Source organism: Camponotus vicinus, unplaced genomic scaffold, assembly GCF_025532165.1.
Source record: "Camponotus vicinus isolate PSW18456_S1 unplaced genomic scaffold, iyCamVici1.0 SCAF_1, whole genome shotgun sequence".
Classification (NCBI taxonomy): Eukaryota; Metazoa; Arthropoda; class Insecta; order Hymenoptera; family Formicidae; genus Camponotus; species Camponotus vicinus.
In genome coordinates this window covers 34,789,406-34,812,513 of record NW_028141945.1, presented here as the reverse complement: position 1 = coordinate 34,812,513, position 23,108 = coordinate 34,789,406, and the positions used below count along the sequence as shown (strand labels likewise).

At 37.5% G+C, this 23,108-nt stretch overlaps 1 protein-coding gene across 1 annotated transcript in view; it reads right to left on the bottom strand.

Moving 5' to 3' along the window:
- The window catches only part of LOC145963504 (opioid-binding protein/cell adhesion molecule homolog), a 281,149-nt gene that overhangs the window by 52,454 nt on the left and 205,587 nt on the right, over window positions 1–23,108 (bottom strand). The gene's annotated exons all lie outside the window — the stretch shown is intronic.

Sequence of the window (23,108 nt, the reverse complement as noted above, 5' to 3'; positions counted from 1 at the left end):
TAGTTTAGCAAATTTAAATTGAAATGAAATAAAATATTTATTTCATTTCTGAATATTAAATTAGTAACTAATTATTTAAAGTAAAACTACTTATTTCATCAAAGGAAATTAAAAATTTTTTAAATTAAAAAATTTAATACATTTTAAATTTAAAATTAACTTTTTAAAACTGTACTACGCACATATTTGTGTCACTTTATGATAAAGAGATACTACCTCTGAAAAAAGGATTAAGTAAAGATGTTGAAATGAAAGATGCTGTAAATACAAGTATTTCGAGCCAAGAGTCGTAAAAAGCGAAGCGTCCATAATGTCGCCTTTCTTGTCCCGCCTCGAACACAATTTCGATAAAAAATAAATAAGCGCTATTGAGCCATGAAAGAGAAGCTGTTCGAACACGCGAGGATGAGAAGTACGATCGCGCGTTAACGAAGTGTAGGACAAATTATTCCGTTTGTTTTACAGTCTGTTCGTTGGCACGAATAAGCCTCATCGGCCTGGTCCTGACGTGGCGGACGAGACGAAGTCCGCTTGTTAAAACGAGCGAGATACAGGTCGCTTCTCCTCGCGAAATAAAGTCACGATGCAAATTCAGGCCAGAGCGTCCCGGGTAAAGAGCAGACGCGTCGGCGGCGGAAGCAATTTCCATGAAACATTCCCCCGAATGAATGAAGGCCGGAGGATAGAACGACTTCGAGAGAGAGTATACCTATCGTCACTTTTATTTTCATCCCTTTTTCACTTTTCTGCGATTTTCCATTGTCTTCCCCTCTGATTCCGCCGTCCGCCGATTTGCGTACTCTTTTCGGCTTGTCTGTTATCGATCGCCGCTCTTTCGCGAGCGAGAAATCTCCAAGAAGAAGCTCTCGTTATCCGTCCGTCCCTTCGCCATCTGCGACTCGAATACCGTGAAGAGATTTTTCGCGGTTGTTTCGAAATTTTCGAAATTTTACGCTTCTCACGACGCGGCGGATCTTCTCCTGGGATGAAAGTCGAGAGAATCACAAATGCAACTTGACAGTTGACTACGCGAGGAAAATAACATCGGATGGTCCATCTACTGTCGTTTCCGTCGAGTATGTGCACTCGAAATGCATAGGCTCGCTAAACGCATACAGGTATACACATTCTCTCTGCACGACGTTATCGCGAAGAAGAGCGACGTGCTGCCATTTTCGATCATTACTGACGAAGCGTGTGACGTGCGATTTAGCAATTTAATTTCGAAATTCAGACTTGAAACTATAATCTTTCGCTCAACTTCTCTCGTGAAACGTTTGCATGAAATAAATATTGCAGTGAGCGCGAAATAATTTCTGAATAGCTCCGTTACACAGAAAAGTAATTATATTCTGTAACAATAGTACTAGAACAATGGAAGTAATAAAATTTATATTTTCGTGAAAACTGTTCAATTGTTAATGGATCTGAACCATTTAAAATCATTCTATATTTTATTGCGGGTTTTTAAAATTTGATTTCGTAACTAGCGAGATACACCATTATATGATAGTAAATGGAATGTCCTCCAAAATTCTTATAGAAATGCACGGTTGTTGCGAATCGTTTAATCGTTAACAGTTTCCGAGCATTTAAAGCCATCCCGAAGAAACTCGCGCCACGATCGGGAGTTCGTGTCACGAGATCGAAAGTTTCTTCCGCGATCTCTTCGTCGAGAACTTCGGATTACATTTCGCTAGGAAGACAAAATGGGCTCGAATTCCACCATCGAATTCCGGTCGAGTCCGGATTGGCTCTCTTATCGCTACGAAGATATCGTTCGTCTTTCAAGAGACATCGAGATATCTATGTTTGCCTTCTCTCCACGCGTTTGTCGCGCGCTGGTAAAGGCAATTGGAAAATCTGGCAAAGGTTTAGAAGAGAGATAATAAGATATGATAAGAGCGAGAGATATGTAATATTCTAATCATCATATGAAATCGATGTACGTGTGCACGGAGGAAAGCATATTTCGCGCGAAATATCTTCCCTCCTTCTGTTCTACTCAAGATGAATCGCGAAGAGTTCCCGGCTTTCGCCACACAATTGTGTGTACGATACAGACTACCACGTGTTCAAATAGCACGCAGTACCAGGCCGGCATTAAATTTAATCGCGTTTAACTTGGCGACCTGGTGGACGCGCGCTTCGTCGACCAAACTTCCGGGAAACAACAAACTTTGCGTGCAGAATGCTCGCGGCTATGTAGGAATTTCGACGATCACTCTTAATATATTCCTCCGTACGAGATCGTAGATCGTTTCTGGAAAGACGGCGACCGCGTCATCGCGATCATCGATCCGAATTTAGACCAGTGTTGTGTGCTGGTGCGCGATCAAAGGAAGTCGTTAGTCCATTAAGATTTCACAATGCACGACGGTATTTCCAGCCGCCATCGCCGACCGCAGTAGTAAGTACGAGCAAGTTTCTGGCAAGACGCGGAGTCAGCGTACGTTTATGACGATGGTGTTGCAGATGGCCGACTCTGGGCAGGCGTGCATCGGAAAGCCATTAAGTCCATACGCCGCGGATATTGATTTGTGATAAATCGAATTGCACTAGTGAAAGCCAGAACGCCGGTCAGCGTCTAATTACATAGCTATAGGATAATTAATCGGTTATTTAGCGTCGATTGTATCTCTAACTGGCTCGCTCTTCTTGCTCGCTCAACTTTCAGTTGATCCAGATTGTGACGTTATCAATATCGAAAATATCATAAGATATATATCTATTTGACGTAATTGATGTAAAAATAAATCCACTCTGATTGCAAGTTGCAAAAGTACATTTTCGAATAAGCGCTCGTTTAAAGATGTAATTTGACCTACAAAAAGATGTAAAGACAATATCATATATGCATCGAGTGATACAGATCGTATGTCTCTCGCGTATTTTCGCTTGAAAATATACTCCATGTCTAAACATCTTTCGCACGCTTCTCATGAGAAGGTCGAATTACGCCTGGTCTGAAAGTGGAATCGACTTGATTCCGACATCGGATCTCACTGTCCAGAGCATCCGAATCGACTCCTGCTGTCGTTCAAGAAAATGGCTTGGCCGTTAGGAAACGCCTCGCCCTGCTACCTAAAGCAATTGGAGTAAGCCCTCTTTTCATCGGAATGATACTACCAACGCGGACTCAATAGACCAAATACAATACGAAGCTCAAAAGAGGGAATTTTTTTGGTGCCATTAGAGAATCCGCACAATTCCAATATCAAACGATAAAGATTCACGCGTTTTTTCCGTCCGTCTCGTATAATATCACCTCTCGACTCTCTCTCTCTCTCCCTCTTTTTCTTTCTCTTTCTCTATCTCTTTCTCTTTCTCTCATGTGTCTATTATAAAGATGCTTATCAACTGATCTGATTTTTCTATACTAGGAAGAACTGCCACATCTTCATTCTAACTTGCTTAACTGCGACAAACTTACCAGACACATGTATCTTATTCGCGCTTCATATACCTTTAAGACATGACAAACGATCAAAATGACAGTCGACCTTCGAAGTTTCGCAGTTTATATTGTTTAAAGAGAAACGTTTTCCCTTCCTTTTGATCTTTGTTATGCTTTTGTTAACTGCTATGATAAGTACAACGGTGAATAAATTTAAATATATAAATTTTGATAAGTAAAGTATACAGAGCAGTTTTTCTATGATTTTTCAAACAAAAATGAACGTTTTAAAATATTGATAGATGTTATCATTCTCTCTCTCATCTTTCCTGTTACTATAATTAACGTTGATTAATAAACTATAATATTATTTATAGTAATAATTATTTCAGACGCAAAGTTTTGTTCGTAGTTTATATCGATGCCATTTCGCTTTATAGCTAGACCTTCAACGTATTTGAAGAATTTGGATTAAATCTCTCAGTATCTACAACGGTCTGATATCCCTTAGGAGACATTTCGTCCGGCTGAGGATAATCAGACGGACTCCCTCTTTCACGTAAGCGATACTCGAGCCTTTATCCACTTTCAATGATAGCGCCAGGTGATGCTCCAGATATAAACGAGACTTTTGCCTTCAGTAGTTTTCATGAATGGGTTTTTTACTTTAACTTCTAGCACAATCAAAATTATATTCACAGACATTATCTCAGCCAAAAATCGTATCCAAAGACTGCAAATTATATTTAACTTTTTATAAAAATTTGAACAGATTTTCACATAAGAAAACAAAATTTTGTTGCGACAAATTATAAATGTGTGTATAAAGTCCACAAATTTAGATAAAATTAAATTAATTGAAATTTTGAAATTTTTTGGCTTTATAAAATAACGACTTTCCCTGACGTATCTGCATATAAAACGCTACAAAAATTAAAAACACATTATTCTTTTTTTTTATTGTACAATATCAGAGCAACAAGTTTTCACAATATGACGAGAAATACGCAAAATTCTGGCGCGAATGTATGCCACAGAAAATATTCGTCGCTGATTGCTGCGAGGACCAAAGCGAGAATCGACGGCGTGTATCTATGATTTTCCCCGCGGGTACAGCTCGTTCGTGCGCATCGTCACATCGACGTTCTCTTCCGTGCTGCTCTCAGCACGTCACGTCTTTCGTGCTATTCCGAAAAATGTTGGCGATCGGAAAGTTTATCGAGAAACTATTAACCTCCCGGGAATAGGATCGAAGATTCTTGACACCAGTGTACCGATAATGTGACATTCTATGCCCCGCTTGCTCAATCGTCGCAATGTCAACTCGTTGTCATCGCATTATCATTGGACTATCTGCTTTTCGTTGCCACCAAATTATTTCCGATTCGTTGCGCAATGTTCTTGCACATAAAATAATTTTATTAATTCAGAAATGTACGAATCATTTTTTTAATCAATATTTTTTACCCAATAAATTATACCAATGTAAAGCAATTTATATGCCATCGTGATAATATTATGTAATAATTATAAATCATGAATTTATATCACTGGAAAAATTATTTATAAAAAACATAATTTTGTTCGAAGGAAGAATTTCTGCTGAGAAATAATAATATCACGAATTGAACAATTGGATTGAAGGATCAATGATGCGAGCGTACGTGACATGCATGTTCAACTTCAATAATGCAAAGGAAATGAGATTATGAAATCTTCGATGAAATCTACGAAAGCAAGATTCGAGCGTTCGCTTCGATATTATATTATATTTGCTCTTCTAAGAGAAAGAACGGAGTTTCTTCTCTCTCGTCATAAACCAGTTTCGAATCGCTGGCGCATGAATCAGAACGCGTATATTCGTTTCCGGAAACCAACTTCGAATTCTTAGTTCGTCTTATTTCCCCCTCCCCCCCCTCATCTTTCAGGAGAAAGTTTCTGTTTCTATCGTGAACCCTCTTTATACTTTGATACGTTTTAAAAAAGACTAAAAGACACATCGCGAAAGCAAAAACTTACATTACTCATAAATAAAAATACTTTCTACAATATCCATAGAATTATCTTTCTTTCACGCTATTATTTTTCATGCCAACATTTTTACTATATTTTTGAAAAAAATTTTTGGGCAGTTACATCATAAATAAAATTTTAATTAAAAATTACGTAGAAAAATTGCATACAAATAATACATTTCATCCATTAAAGCTGTGAAATTCGCTTTGTTTAAATAAATGTTTCTCGATTATTACGATTTTTGTGTCATATAATTCTGAAAAAGCATTATAAAACGCTAAATTGGGAACTATTTCTGTAACTGTTTACCGTAAGGACGATTGGTATTTATTGAAGTTGAAGCAAATAGAACAACTTGTCACTTCCGCATACAATACAGCGTTAAGAGCTCCAACACACAGACGTATTTAATTCATCCATTCGAACTCTTTAAATAATCGATGGAATATTCAATGACCTCGCGACACATGTCGATTCCTTTTCCGATCCCGGTAAAATACATGAAGTTTTCTGGAACCTATAATAAAGTACGACGACACGAGAGTTAACACGCAAACAAGCAATGCATTCAAAATTTAATATTTTATGTAAGCTTAAATACTTTATGTGTGCTACGACCAACTTTTTCTCTCTTTCTTCTTCAATGAAATACTAGTTATCTTTTGATTGGAACAATGTCGAAAATAATTAAATTCACAAACGGAGATAAATTCATTTGCATCTTGACAATGTGTCACTGGAGAATATTGGAATTTTATGAAAAACATTACACAGAAAATTTAGATTTTGATTTATAAATTTAGCTTTTTGCTACAAATTTCATTGAAAATTAAATATGAAAATCTCGAAAAAGATTAAAAATTAAATTGAATAAATATTGATTTATTTTCATAAGTGTATTTTTTATTGTATGTAAAATCTCCTTTCACAAATGCGAGTTGAATGTTTGGTTTTTTCGGGATAGCTTCAGCTTGTTGCAAGATATGTGAGCGTGTTTACAACGCGAAGACAAATATTCTTTTGTAGCGTTAAAGCGTTCTCTAGTAAAGGAATCGAACGAATCCAAGAGGTTACTATTTCTCGCCATAGCGAATGCGCAAGCAAGGGGAATCTGTGCGTACGGAAATCTGTGAAAGCTCAACTTCCGCATGCTCGGAGAAAAGTTCGATGCATTGTATGGGATAGCTGCAGTAAAGGCTGGGGTAAATCTGACGTCTCGGGTCTGGATGTATGCACGAAACAGGAAAGCGTGCGAGTGGAGAGGAGTCAGTGAGATTCCTGGAGAGCCGGAGGGAAGGAGGGAAGGGAAGACAAGCAACAAAGAAGCCTGGTTTCGCCTAGAGGTCGGCATGCGACGCACGCTAAACGCATATCTACGCAGGTGTTTCGCGAGTTCGCCATGCCGACCATCGTTTACATAACAACGATTTGGTTCTCGGATGTGAAATGCGTAATACGATTGCGAACGAACAACGAAACGTTTCGACGGGACTCCCTTTAGCTGTATTTCCGCCAGATGCGTTCTCGACCGAAGTCTTTGTTCCGAAAAAACGCGATTCGAGATACTTTGCTCAAATAAGACAAGAACTTTTTACGGTCTTTGAATCTCTTTAATGTCCATCATACGTCATATGAAGAAAGTTTAAATCGTATATTATTTTTAGTTTTCAATAAAGCTTGAAAAAATTTTTATCTTTGATATGTTTCATGCAGAATTTCTTCTTATAAATTAGAAACATACATTGAACATGTAAATTTATCTCTAAATTCTATATCATATACATACATACGTACAATAAAATTTTTTCTTTCATTATATTTTAGAACGAACTGTAATTTGTTATCTAGCACATCGCAGATAATAATAAGCTTTATAATATATTAGCTTTAAATGGTTTCGGCGCAATTTAAAAGAGATAAAATCAATCTAAAAGCATTCATTACGGATTTCAATGTTCTGACAGAAACATCGACTGTCGTGTTTTAAGCACTGCCCTCCACTCTGATATATAGAATGTCGTACGCATATCTTGCTTCGTCTTTTTGCCCGCTCTACCAGGTGTAGATTCACATCGTGCGATCGCATGAATAAAATAGGGCGACAGGTGCGTGTAGACGACAGCACGCGACGCTTCGAGAGGGTGGCACGACACGAGTAGAGCAGTGGGCGCAAACGAACGACTGTCAATAGTAGTGCGATACTTGAAGATTAAGCATAGGGAATGAAGAGATTAGCAGAATAATAAATTAACACGAAATTGATTTACGATCTATTAAATACCATGTAATAAGAATTTAAAAGAAAACGCGATTTACAGAATATGCTAATCATAATAATTATGATAAATGATCAAATTAACGAATAAGACGATACAAAATTGTTTACATAATGATAACATAAATTGCTTTTTTAAATAATTGAAGAAACTATTAATCTCATTTTCTATAAAATAGTTGAGATTACTGTTCCATTATTATTTATAATAATCGAATCGTCTAGACAATAAACGATCGAATTATTTTCATTTTTAGCCGTATCATCTATCCTCAATTTCTCATTATATATCATTATATTCTAGACAGATTCTCTTGAAAATGCTGAAGAATCATACGTCTTTACACTATTCTATTTTCTGATCAGCTACAATGAGCTTTATATAGCAACGATAAAACATCGCTTCAATGATCAGCCACGTAACAATATTTACACGGGAAAAGCGTAGTATCAAAGGCAATCGAGTAAGGGGTCAAGGAATCCGCATGTGGAGCGACACTATATTGCGACCACATTGTATACTCGGACGCGAGAGTATAAATAATCGAGAAACTGTTTCACGGAAATCTGACGCCGCTCTATTTTCCCTCGCTCTCGATCGAGACAAACTTGCGACAAGGACGGTTAATAACCGTGCTAACCAGCAGTTTAATCATTTACGAGCGGTAAAGAGACGATGAACTTTTCGCGGAAATCGCGCTGGGGTACGTACCGGGGGGGGAGGAGGGGGCGGCGTAAACGAGGCGGGAAGCTAAAAGGATTCAGCTCGCGTGCTGGACGGAATTAATTACGCAACTTCGATCCAAGCGGGGTCCAGGTCGCCGGCGCCGTTACTGAACGTGTACTTTTATGCGGCCCATGGGAAAGCAGTTGCTCCTCGCTAACCGCTTACACGTGGCCCATTAATATCGGCGTCAAATCGCGTACTCGTTCGATTCTCGCGCGAGGTTTTCCTTTTCCGGCTCTTTCAAAACGTACTTGGAATACGATACATCAGTTTACAGAATTGGTAAGAAATAAATGTCTCCGGAAATATCTCGGGAAGCATTTCGACGGTAGGTGAGCATCCGGTCTCCGATTTTAATCTTTCACAAGGCCGAATCTATGCCGAGAGATCGGCACTTGAGAGTGACGCGATATATATTCGCGGTATTTATTCTTATAAGTTCTCGACAGACGCGAATCCATAATTCAGCAGCCGACAATAAGAAAAACGAGCCACCGGCTCGAGACGCGGTTGAGGAACATTTATTTTGAAGCGCTGTCAGAACCCGCCGTTTCTCTCCTCTTCTTGATTCATCGGCAACGAGAGAACCCGAGACTCAGCTTGGAATATTTATGCCAGACGGATTCCGGGGATCGTATGTTTGAACCGATATCGAGAGAGAGAGAGAGGGGAGATGGGAGTACGTACAAGATACGTCACGAGTCGAGTAGTAGTATAAATGACCGCATGAAACTTTTAAAAGGGGATACCTTGTCTCTGGTCTCTTGTAGATTAGAAGAAACTACCGCCATTCGGCATTTGAATACGGATCTATACTCGTGATACGCGCGTGAGACTTTGACCTAAGTAATGGCGCCATTACTTCTAGTGATACTATACCAGAGGGGAAAAAACTCTGTTTAATTTAAATGAAATTAAATCTGAAGAAAACTTGAATTGGAACGTATATATAATTTTCTCTTATCACCAGAAAATAATTTTTCTCTAAATTTGACAGCATTGAACAGAAATAGGAGTGATTAAGGAACTTGAATGAAATGTGTGTGATTGCGTTATTTATCCATAAAAAAAAACATAAGGTAATTTCGGAAAAAAATTGGCGACGAGTCCTTAACAAGCGGAAATTAAAGATAACAAAGTGATACGAAAGTTTTTCGACACACGCGCATTTTTTCCCCCTGCGCGGTTGAATATCTAATCTAGAGGAGTCGAGTTCGGTCGGGAAATCACGATGCCGACTAATTGCTAATAACCGGCGAGCAAATATTACTTCAATCACGGTTTCTCGATAACATCGTTAAAATCCAGGGACTGCTGATTGCGCGACGAGACCGAGCGGAGTGGAACGCACCGATCGCGGCGTTAATTTATTATAACTGGATAAAAAGATTTCACCGGCCGGGTCCGCGAACCGATCGCGACCGCATCGATTCTATCATGCCGGCGTTCTACCGACGGAAATCCTTTTTACGTGACGTCGCGAATTGATAACCGATACTAATTTGGCCAAAAGCTCGCTCAGCATTTTCGCGTCCTCTCGCTCTTTCTCTCTCTTTATCCCGCTCCTTCTCTCTCTGTCTCTCTCTCTCTCTCACTTCCGTTGTGTTTGCCGTCCCTTTGATTACGCGGTCTGCCTGCTCTAGCTAAAACGATCTCTCCTATTCGGGATTATAGCGCCGCATGTACTATGCACTCCGCTGTGAACTGCATACGGCTTTGAGCCAGAAGCGACGCGACACAATAAACGGACGCAACGGGCGGTATCGAGCTGCAGGCTACGCTCGTCATGCAGTTATGCGCCTGGAGAACCTGTTACTTTACGACGCTTGGATATAATTTCTGATAGTGTGTCACGTAAACAATCGTAATCCATACTCCCGCGCCGGAGATGCACAAGTTCGATGCGCAATGCATGTAATATCGCGCGATGCAAGTCAACGAAGTAAACAGCTAATGCCAAACTATTAGCTAACTCTGAGAACGCTGCTGGAGCGATCCATTTAACCATCGCACGTCTGATGGTAGGAATATTTGCGTTCTCGCACGTTCCCCATCGTTTCTCCATTTTACACAGCTATTTCAAACTCGACCGTGTGCAAATAAAAATAATGCTCCTAATTAATGTAATTAATATTAGTTATTCCTCGATAGAGAATTTACGAGTGTGTATCGTGCAAATATTTAATATTCGCGCGCAAAAATGAAAGCAAAGGTTGCATAAATCACCAAAAGCGTACGTTGTTGCTCCAAACATACTCATAAAAAGAGCATCATAGTGCAATATTTGGAAAACCTGCGGACATTGCGTTTCATCGTCGAACGCGTACGCTGATGTGAAAGTGATATGATTTTACCGTGATTTCATTTCGGCCGGTAACCACGCGCTGTTACGTTTGTAGGTCGAAAGAGAGATAATTTAACAACGGCACGCGGTAGAAAATTCAATTACGCGTCTATGGTAATTTCACTGGCTCGCATATCATTACGGATTTTGACGTGGAGATAATCTATCTCGATGTAACCCATCGCGGATTCGTATTATGGATTTTCACTAGCATAGTAAAAACCACTACGTTATACGTATGTTTATAACCATGTGTGCGGGAACGCTGTGCAAAATGATAAGCATACAGAGCGTAGAGAACAAAACATTTGTAGCAATTATAAAATAGTCGCTGGTTTTGTTTAAACGTCACGACAAAACATAAGCTTCTGTGTGCCAAGTTCATATACGGGCTTATATAATGCCTTTATGTTTTTACAGCGTGTATGGTTCTTTTATATGACAGCTTGAATAACTAATGGATATACGGAATTATGCGAATATAAAACAACGTAATATAAATTAATATTTCATTTCATGTGTTTATATAAATAAATATATGTGTGTATGTGTTCAATCTGTTTTAAAATTATAAGATAATTCTGTTTATTATAGAAATATATTTAATAATCAAGGTTACATATAGATAAAACATGTAGAAAATTAAAGTTTCCACGTAATGGAAACCAATATCTTCGAACGTGGAGTTGTATTATATTGGAGCAAATATTAACAGTTTGGAGCACACCTTAGATGGCGATTGTGTGGCAATTAATTTCGCAATGGCAGCGCGATCGCGACAACGATAATTTCTTTTATTATCATGCTTGCAGCGTTAGCACAATAGCGCGCTATATTTGGCGTGTATTATCGCGTGCGCGGATAATAGAATCCGAGCGCGCGAACAATCGCGATCGTCGCACAATAGCATAAATCCCAGCTTTTCGATTAAAATCCAAATGGCTTGTGGTCGTCAATCGAAAAAAAAAAATCAAAAAAGACCGGAGAGAGAAAGAGAGAGAAAAAGAGAAGCGACAGAAAAAAAACCGATCGTCCTAAACACTCGTCGCGTTTGCTTATATAAGTACGCGCGGTGGGTGGCGGCCGCGCGCTCGGATGCACGCCGATGCAACTCGCGTTTTCACAATACCGACGTAAAGAAATAGATTTTCCGCCTAACGAGACGGAAACTAACAAATACCGCAGGGGTGAAGTGGTGCGTGTGTGGTCGTGGCACGCTGCCAACCGTACATGATAAAACACATCCGTTTTTTTGTTTTCTTTTTGTTTTATTTTTACATTCCCTCCTCTTTTTTTATGTATATAACGGAGAACGAACGCGCCGAGCGGAATCTTTTCGTTCGCTGCTCGTTACACGTGCACGCTTGTCGTCGCGTGACGACGACGACTACAACGACAACAGAGGAATCCCCGGCGGAAAGGTCGCGAAAAAATATGTTTGCGTTTCAACCGCTTCTCTCTCGTCTCCGCTCGTCGACCGAGAGCAATGCGTTACGACGGTAATTTGAAAAATTTGTCGACCAACGAGAGAGCGCGGCGCAGCGCGACGCGAAACGACGCAGTAATATTGCATTTTTCCTCGTTTACCAACGACGAAAGCAACATATCACGCATGCACTTTGAAAAATTCGCCCACCATTTTATAACAGTATCGAAGAGAAGTTCTTTCCGGAGTATTTCGCCGACGAGGGATTGTTTTCTTGGAAGACTTGTGAAAAAGACTTGAATTTCGTCTGCGCGTTTTATTGTTCTATAATTTACAAATATCACGGAAAGATTTCTGCTTACGTGGAAGATTCAACGCGCATACACAGACACATAAATCGAGGCGAAGTACGAAACAGCATGAAAACGGGTGTCGAACATTGGAATGAAATCAGGGTGTCCGGCCACCTGTCGTACTTCGTTCGTGGAACGATTGTTTCGCCGACTCTGCAACTTTTACTGCAGAATGACAAAGCACAAAACTTGCATGCATCGTAGCGCACGCGGTCGCAACATTTGCATAAGTGTCAACAAGTTGCTTGAAAAATGTAAGACGGATGATGTAGTAAAAATACGAAGGAAAGGAGAAAATCAAAATTTCGTGGACTTTGCCGAGTCCGGGTGAAAAACTTTATGATCAAGAGATCACTTGAAAAAATTTGTCAGTTTAGCTTTAAAATATCTGTTATCATCTAGAACATTTATTTTTATATTTAAAAGTGCAATTTTTATAACCAGATATTGTGTTAATAGTTTCCAATCTTTGCAAGGATTAATTAAATGTAGAATTCAGCCTCCTCTCTGTTGATATTTTTAATCTTTCAAGAATAGAGGCATCGAATGATCTATAACATACTAGAGGATTAACTTAAAGTCAAATATCTATCTATCGAAGGATTAACTACACGCGAGATCAATTTTGATGGATATATAACGTGCTTCGCTTTAAAAAAATATCTCAATCTATCACAGTTAATACAGCATATCCTATTCGATAGCAATTTAATTTTAACCAACTTTATCGCCCACACACTAACGAATAAAGAAGTGCTACCAATCGATGAATCAAGCTCTCGTGAAAATGCAGCTCATCGTTTACACGCAATCCGACGAAATCCGTTTCTTTCAAAGCAGAGTGAGCATAACGCAACACGCCCACGTTATACAAAAATCAATTGTACGCGAGTTAACTCATTCTAACAATGGCGCTAACAATGTAAGAGCACAAAAGAAATATTCACAAAAGCCATGCCGATGAGAAATATTACTTTTATTTTTGCGCATTGAATTATGAGAAAATTACAAAAGTATCTACATCTCACTTCCCTCTTTATCTCTACTGTTCCTTATTAAAATCCAATAATTTCTATAGGAAAAATAAATGATAAAAATCGATAATATTTTATCAAAAACAGAGAACTTGAAAATTAACAATATTTCTCAGCAAGTCAAAATTTTTAGAATATGAATAATACATTGCACGTACATTTCTACACAGCCTTTACTGTCAACCATGCACTTGATGTCGTATAAGGTTGCATTAATTTTCGCATATATTGATGAAAGAAATGTTACGCAAAATATGATCAGCATTTGCAAACTTAAAAAGTTGACATATTCATATATTAATTATTTTGATTTTCAAGTATTACAAAAATAATGAAATGGATAATACGTATCGTGAAGCTATAAAGCCTATCTAATCACGCGTCAAAATAACTGCCGAGGATTGCTGTTTTTATCTTGATCGATAAATGGATATGATTGAAGAGAGAAAAAATGAGAGTACACGTGACGCTGACAAACATTCTGTTAAAACGATCCATCGACTTGACTCAAGTTACACATTTTTCTTGATACACGGATATTTTTATACAAGGCTGTGTACGCGTTTTACGTAATTCGCGTATCTCTGTCTTCATATAATAAATATAATTCAACGTACATTTCGATTCATGATCTTTTATTACGCAGCCTATATATTATTCCCTGTGGAACAAATACAAGGATCTCTATAGCAAGGGTGCTCATAAAAATTCAAAAAGTTATGAGGACCCATTGCCGCTATTATGAAAACCATCAAAGAGACGCGAGTTTTGTTCTGAAAATAGAACTCGGTCTTCACGGGATGAAACGTATCCCCAGATCATATACTCCAATGCACGTTCTAATTTACTGGACTTTCAGTTTTGTTATTGCGCCAACACGCGCGCAGTAGCAACCTAGTTTTTTTGGCGAGTACAATAGTCTAAAAAAAAGTCTTAAAATAATGGGCACGCTGTTCATTGTGAAAAATAGTGTTTGTTTTTTTACAATATCTTGAATTTGCCACGTCGGCCAGTGACCCATTTTCCCCCTCTTGTCGACTTATATTATAATGAAGTCTATGTAACGCCTTTACATCGTGCTCCATTAATCACGGGTTTCAATACTAACGCGATAAAAATTAGCAACCGATGGGCGCTATTTATATAACGACGAGAATTCCCCCGATAATTGACATCACGTAATGCGTTGACGTTACTTCCAAGCAGATTTGTAACTTGTCTTTTATTTTAGCGAGAAACTACTGAATGCATAATGGAAACATGTTCGTGCGCACTTTCGTTAGCAGAAATTTTACAAAATCCTCAGCTGTAATATAAAATGATACAACAGAAAATTCACAGTTGAATTTCGCGTAATGCACTTACAAAAGCTAATTCACATTGTTATTAAATTTTTCATCCCTTTTAGCTTTCTTCTCAACCAAGATAATTTTAACGTGAAATTTTGCTTTCATTCTTGTTTACTAAATTCGATAAAACTAGTCACCCGCATTTTCTTTCTTTTCCTTGATTGAGAAAATTCCAGAGCAGAATGGGTGTCTTTGAAAGGCAGCTTTGCAATTATCTCCCATGTTCTATTTTACGCACTAACGAATCGCTTTGTTGTCGGGCGTAAAAACCGCCGTGTAGTCCTGAATTTTGAAACTTTATTGCAATTTTACGATAGTCGAAAAGAGAGATCGTGGTAAAAATTCTTATACATTTGCAAATCGGCAACAAAAGATTATGTTCACAGACGAAAATGCACCTCGAGAGATCTTCACACGAGAAGCAATTTTTACCTACATCGAATCTCTTAGCTGTGAAAATGTATGCAAAAAAACTTCATACAAAGCAAATCGCTTTTTGTTTTATTCTATTTTATTTGCTACATTCATTTAAATTGAATATTTCTGTCTTGTTTGTTATATAATTATTTTTAAATTATCGCTAAAAGAACGAAATGACGTTTGTACGCCATTCAGTTCAATAATTTGCTCTTTGCTAAATAACTCCGTGTATCCGTGATATCAAAATATCAATGTATATTATTCCCGATACAACTTTGAAAATTTATCGAAAATGCCCGCACATTAATAGAATCAATTATGTTAAAATTGTTGAATTTGTAACATATTCCAAAATAAACGTCACTCAAAGATAGAATTTCTTCAAATATTCTGAAAATTTTGCAATAATTTATGCTAGTTACAAAAACAATCGTCGTATCGATTTCAGAGTTGGAATAAAAGGAGGACAGTCGTGCGCTCATAGGATAACATCCCAGGAAAACTTTCGTGAGACTAGCAATTTTCCGCTATATTGAGTTCCTGTGAGAACGCCGGAAAGTTCGCGTCCGGAAATCGCTACGAGGTGGTGTGGAAATAAATTCAAAATATGGCTCACTCCTTGTACGGTGAAGAGTTCCGTGGTATGAGACAGGCTCGGTCGCCGAAAGCGGGTCAAAGGATTCGAAGATGCCGCAAGAATTGTTATCATTCTTCAGGCTCAATAAGAAGCGCGAGAAGTCGCGTTTACGGATGTACCGAATTGCATCAATACTGGAAAATACCGGGAACGTATTTCGGGAACTTTATTCCGGGGTTGGTACTCGAGATATGGCTGATGATCCCTGCGAGAAGTCGAGGAAGAAGAGGATGCTGCGCGAGATCTTCGTCGCATTCGGATAAGTCGCTCGCGGCGAATTTATGACCGTCCGATCTTCTCTGGCTTTTTTTTTCTCGTACAGCCGACTCTCGATTAAGATTTTCAAGGATAAGAATCCACGGACGAAGAATTCGTGAAGCTCCAACGATATCTCGCGGAAAACATTTCGCTATAAAGCGCGTGGAAGTTGCCTAGAGGCTACGCACACGACGTATAGTATATAAGTTTCGCGAAATAAAAACGCCGGCTGTTGAATATCTCGAGATGATTTCAGAAAATTTCCCCAGTCTCTCTCTCGTCTGATGCACATTGAACTTTCTCGCGCTACTTTACGTTTTTATACTTCTCTTTGAAATTACCAGACACTTCGCCACCAATGGTCTTTTCTCGAGAAAGAGATCGATCTCGCCTAAGAAGCGAAGGTTAAACGAATAAAAAATAACTGGATGGAAAATCAGAAAGAAGAATAAACAACAATTCGTTCGCGCATAATCAACGCGTGTTCTTTTTAAAATTTGATAACAAAATCCATTTTCGCATCATAGATCGAGAAATGGAGAACGCGCACGATATTTAATAGCTCGTGGCAATTTTTCAATCGCGATACCGCGCATGTTATATTGCCGTACGTTATATCGCGTAGCTGACTAATTAAATAATATATGTTTTGAAGAATATTATTTACACAATCAGTACAAAAAATCGCGGTACATCCTGCTGTAGCTGAAAAGAATAATTAGACAATCTTTACAATTATTAATAAATATACAAAATATCGCAAATATCATATATTTTTTCTAAAACAAATATGACCAAAAAATTATGAAAAGCGTTATTTCAGTGCTAAACTGCTTTTCAATTTATAAATGATCGAAACTTAAGTATGATTTTAATAAATTAATCTCTCTCTGAATAATTTAAATCTTTGCACTGAAAAAAAGGCTTGGTTATAATAATCCAAACTTGATAAATGTTACCCACCGCTGTGGTGAAATAGTTTCAACTAAACGTATAGGTGATTAAGACGAAATTATTTAATTATTTTTAATATTTAGTGAACTCAATTAAACGTAAAATATTTATAACTATTTCTGGAAAATGTTTATAACTATTACTAAATATTTTGTTATTATTATCATACTTGATGATAAAAACTAAATATTTCAAAAAATGCATTACTAAATGCATCTCATAGATTTACCCAGAATTTTTTTTTCAGTGTGAGAGAGAGAAATTCAATTACGTTTCACGTGACAATGATAAAAAAAATATAAGCTACATAAATTTCTTTCGAAAATACTTAATTTATATGATAAACACAAATCGATTTTATACGTTCGCCAAAAAATCTGCAATCTACCGAAAGCGCAGAAATTGCGGAAATATTTAGTATAGACTCTCGTGGTGTTTGCGGATATCAAGGATCTAAAAGCTTCATGTCGTTTATAAGGATAAACCGTAATACGGCGCACTTTATTTCTCGCATTACGTTACGCCGTCAATACTTTACGATGCCGCGGCGCGTTTAATATGGTAGAAAAGGAGAAGAAGGAGGTTTCTGATATTTCCATAACAGTGCACGCGTTCGTCTCCTTCACCGGATATCGGAGATCCGGAAGATCGGGCATAAAATCGGTCGAATGTAATAAAATTGTAGTCGTAATTGAACGCTAATAAACGAAGCGATTTAATTAGATTAAGCAGTCCTACATTACAGCGCAAAACATACACAGGATTTCCGTTTTAAGTACGTCCAGAATCAAATATCTTACTTTAATCCGAAAATGCTAATGTGAATTGATCATCGATTAACGCTATTTTATATAGAGGCTGGATTTATAATTAGCGCAATAAATTTTAGCGAGTGATCTCCATAAATGCTGTTAAAAAATTCTGTTGGTTCCGAATTATACCTATACGAATAAATATAATTTTGAATTAGCTTAGGCTCTGTGCAACTTTAATAATATTACGCAATTTATCTACAAGAATATTTAACTTATCCAATTAACTTTGTAATCTGGTCATTCATTACATTTTAATCTTCGTATTATATGTATAAGCGTGAAAATTAGTTTCTTCGTAATTATCTCCATAATCAAAATGACACATAGTACATTTTATAATTAGTTTATAAATTCTCTCAAAAATTCCTAATATATCTACATTGCAGTGTGTAAAAGGCTCGCAAAATTTTTGCCAACACACAAATGGAATTCATTTGAAAAATAGAATCATTGCTCTGTGAAAAAGTCAAAATCTGTCCAAAACTGCGTGCGAGCTGGGAGACGATTGAATATCAATAGGGACCAAAAAACTTTTATCCAAAAATGTAACTATGGTGTGAGCTATCGTCAACTGCGACAAAGCATACGTATTTACGTATTTATGGCGAATGTTAAATGCGCGCTGCGGTCTAACTGCAACGCGCGCGAGCGTATCTCAAGCGACTACTCTACAAACGCCACGCGTGAGTTCTCCCGAGACTGTCGTAATGCGATTCACGCAAATGCGGGGCGATTCATCGGACTGTAATGAACTGTAATTTGCGCGAGTGTCGACTGCAAACGAACGGATTTATCGCGGGAGTTGAGTTATGCTGCCTTTGAGTTTGCCTCTTAACGATCAATTATACAGCAATATTACTTCGCTTGAGTTTGCTCGAGAATATATAAATATAAATTTGCGCATTCTGATGTTAAACGCAATCAGTCGGCATAATGTAAACATGAAATATGCGAGCGTATCAAGATTCTTCTGTTTACAGTATCATAACTGTGAAATGATATTATCGTGCGATAATTGAAAGTCGGTCGTATACCAAATGGCTGCATTAAGGGACGTAAGCATCCCACATGTGTGCCAACGTCTCTGTTTATGACGGGAAATCCTTTTGCCGCGCTCGCGCAATCTCGATTGCAGCATCATCATCGAAAATCTTTGATCCAATTTTAGGGCCATTGCACTCTTCGGCCATTGTGTAATCCCTTCTGAGGATTGATATAGGTGCGCATTCTCGTTACAGCAACTGTCTGCGCGTATAAATTTGCCGGACACACTCTCGATGGCCATTGGAGGAATCGCTTCCAGTTTCCTGTACTTCGCTTCTGGTTAAGGAGAACGAAGACGTTCTCATAACTCGCTAAGAGCCATACTGAACGGAGATTGCCACCATTTATCCGTTTTGACTAAATCATCAATCGTCTCCGTCGCTATATTATAACATCGAAAAAAATACCGCTCGTTATTTCCGATTTTTGTATTTCAATTAACAAAATCAGAATCTCGTGCAAAATATATTTTTTGTTTTCATAACATTTACTTTAGTATTTTAATCTAATATATATTCAATAAAATTTAATTTTATATAATATAAATTGAGAAAATAATTTCTGAAAAAATGCTTCACAAATATGTAATATTTTATTCTGATAAAAACAATAATAACCTTTAAATACGTATGTTGTTGAATATTCGTTACGATGCGCGATTCATATTGCACTTAAACGCTACTTTAAATCATAATTCAAAGACAAACTCGGTTTGCACGATCATCTAACGGAGAATTATTATATAGTCTTTGTCTTCTGAAGCGACTATCGGCTATAGTTGCTATAGTTGCAGTAACATGCTCTGTCACGTATAACGGAAAGTTCAGCTATCCCCTTGTCTGGCGATGCCTAAAGGCTACGATAATTTTACGGCTCATTTGCATAATGCCGTCGGCCAGTCACGTGAATCACTTTGATAAGCCCAATAGTAATGGTTTACGTTCTCTCTACCGTAGTTCGTCTGTTCGATTGCGCCGGGCTCTCTGCGGGGAGTTTCGATTTACTGCTCGACCGTGCCGACCGCAATTCAATTTTTCGGCATTTGCTACGATATAAGGTGGAATATAGACAAAGAATGTCCCAGAGAGCCACCACATTTCTATATATTTGACGATAAAAGAAATTAAAAATTTTTATTTATGTCGTTATTGACAAAACGTGATTATAACAAACTCTTAGACGACAAAATATCTAATAGATATTTTGTCATCTAAGAGTAAAGCTATCTAAAAAATATTTTAATTACTCAAATATTTTCTTTTATTATTTCAATATCCAGATATTGAATAAAATATGTACAACGAAATTAATTATTAAATAAAGCTGCTATTTATACCATTTGCAAAGTACGGCCACTAAACATCGGACATATTCAATTTAATAATGCTTTTAAGAAATATGTAATAATAATTTATGATATGTTCAGCGGATGCACAAAAGTTAAGTCATATCGGAGTTTAATAACGCGCGTGCGATTAATTGTAACGTTCTCTCGTTTAAAGACGATGTCACGACGTGTAAATCCACGATACGCGGTCTCTAGCACAGGTAGATAGATAGATATATAATAACATCGATTACAATTTCAATAGAACACCGCGGCGTTCTTGCGGTACCTCCTCCGCCGCCCATCCGCGACGAACTCGAGTTTGGCAAATTGGCTTCCCGACTTACAATCAACCGCATTCCACAAACGTGTTACACATCCGCTCGATATCTATAATTCTCGGTCACGATGCTCGTCAAAAAGGATATCGGACAATCGATTTGGTCGGACAATATCATGTAAAATTACACTGAATCGAAAATATGAGAAGAAATTTGAATAACATCGCCAAAATTAGGAATATTATTCACAAAATTGATTTTCTTGTCTGCGCGCCTTGTCTGTATTATCAATGTGTCAGCGGCCAAGGTAAATTACGAGAACCGCGGGATAAAAATAATTGTTTGTAGATTGATGCAAATCTCATGCATTGATATAAAAGAGCAATTTATATTTCTACGTCTCTCATTGTGCAATGAATTGTCGTTCTTTTCATTTCAACGTAATAAATATTAGCTTTTCTCCCGCCTTTCTCAGTGGAAATATCTCTTTCGAATGAATTCTAATTACACCGGTAAAAACAGGGTTTATTATAAAAAACCGTAGCTTTTTTATATGCAGTTTCTATGATGATTTATAACAATAATTCTGTGAATAAATAAAGACAATTTTAAAGCAATTGAAAAATACGAACTTAAGTACAGAATCATGACAACATTTCTCAAGGATTGTTTAAACTAGTAACAGCGTAATTAGCCTACGTTCAATAGCGACATCCAGAAGTGGCAACGAAATCGGAAAATACACATAGGCGAGTCAACGCGCAAAGTTGGAGTTAGTCGACTACTCGCAAATGACCTGTCGTTTAAAAATTCAATTTTCCGTGACGTTCGTAAGAAAGTTCGCGCTCCTCGATGAAATTTCCAGACACCTCTTTTCTCGATCCTCGAACTAGAGGTAGTACACGATGAAAGCTATCCGAAAGAGCAAGAGGAACGCCGGGAAACGAGAGAAATTTGTTCTACTAATTCGGGCGATGTTTATTCTCCCAAAGCTAACAGCTAGCAGAACCAAGACGCGTTAATTACAAAGCATGTCTAATTCGGTTTGTAGTTTTTCGAGGTTTAACGGTGTCGTGCCAAGAGAGTTTTCTATTTATATACAAATATATAAAGCTATCTAAGATCTAACGAGTTCAAAAATTTATCTCAATATTTAATTTTGCTATTAACCGGCATTTCCGGCATAAAAAATATATGATAAATTAATTAATTCTTAAACAGATCGTCATGAAAATATCAAAAGCGTATTCTTAATTTCTCTCTATAAGTTCTCGACAACATAATAAAGTAAAATATCCGATAGAAATTTCTACCCGAAATGCAATTTCGCGATACAGGAAAATACCGTAAAGAGAATTTCCGTACAACGGCAGTGTGTGTTGTGTGTATGTAACATTATAGCCCCATATTATTCATCATTCTTGGACGTAGCAAAATTTCAGGTAATAAGTTATATACAGCTCACTCGCGAAGCATGTTTATGACAAACGAGTAAATTTCCGTTACATGTCCAACACAACAACCGATCGATATCTTCTTTAGGAAATTTTCCCAGTAGCAAATTTTGCATCATTTGAAAAAAAAAAAAAAGAATTTTGAACTATTTGCGAAGAAAATGTCGAATAATTGAATCATGACACGTACATTATTTAACGAAACTGCAGAAAAACACAATTTGATATCAGAATAATTCGATATTCTTGGTCTCTGCAGTCAAATCGTTCATTGCTCCTACTGATTGTTCTCGATTTAATGCAATTCAGAATACATACAGTGAATTATGAATAATTCGGTATGTCGATAGAGTTCATCCTGAAATTATTGGCAGACTGCCTTTCGCCGAACGATCTCGAGCGAGCTTGCTTAAAGCGCTTTATTCATGAGTCCATTCATTGTATGGAAATCAACTTGATAGTGGCCTGCAGTATTTAAGAATATCTGCACCATGGACGGCTACTCCTCTTTGTTTTTCTATAATTGTAGACGGGTGATATTTATCTTATCACACACAGAATGTTACAGTAACACGACTTTTTTTCTCGATTATATTTCCTTTTTTCTTCTCTTCAAGAAAAGAAGAGCTCAACTATCTCAAATCGCAGACTCTACTGGGATTATAAATAACTGACGATAACTGACCGATAACTTTTCGGGGTCGAGATGGATTAGTTCGTCGGTTTAAAACTAAACAAATAAAAACCACGAGATATTAAACGTCGAAAATAATTATCGACACCTGCGAGAAAAATATTTCACAGAACAAACTTCCTTTTTCCATCGAAATAAAAAAAGTAGTGCGTTGAAGTTGTTAATACAAACTACATCCTATAAAAACTATCGGTTATTCGTGGCTCATTAAATCGCAATATTCCGTCGAAAAGTTAGATCTCCCTTACAATATTTTATTCGTGATATACATTTCGATATAATTATGGCCATGTAAATGTACAT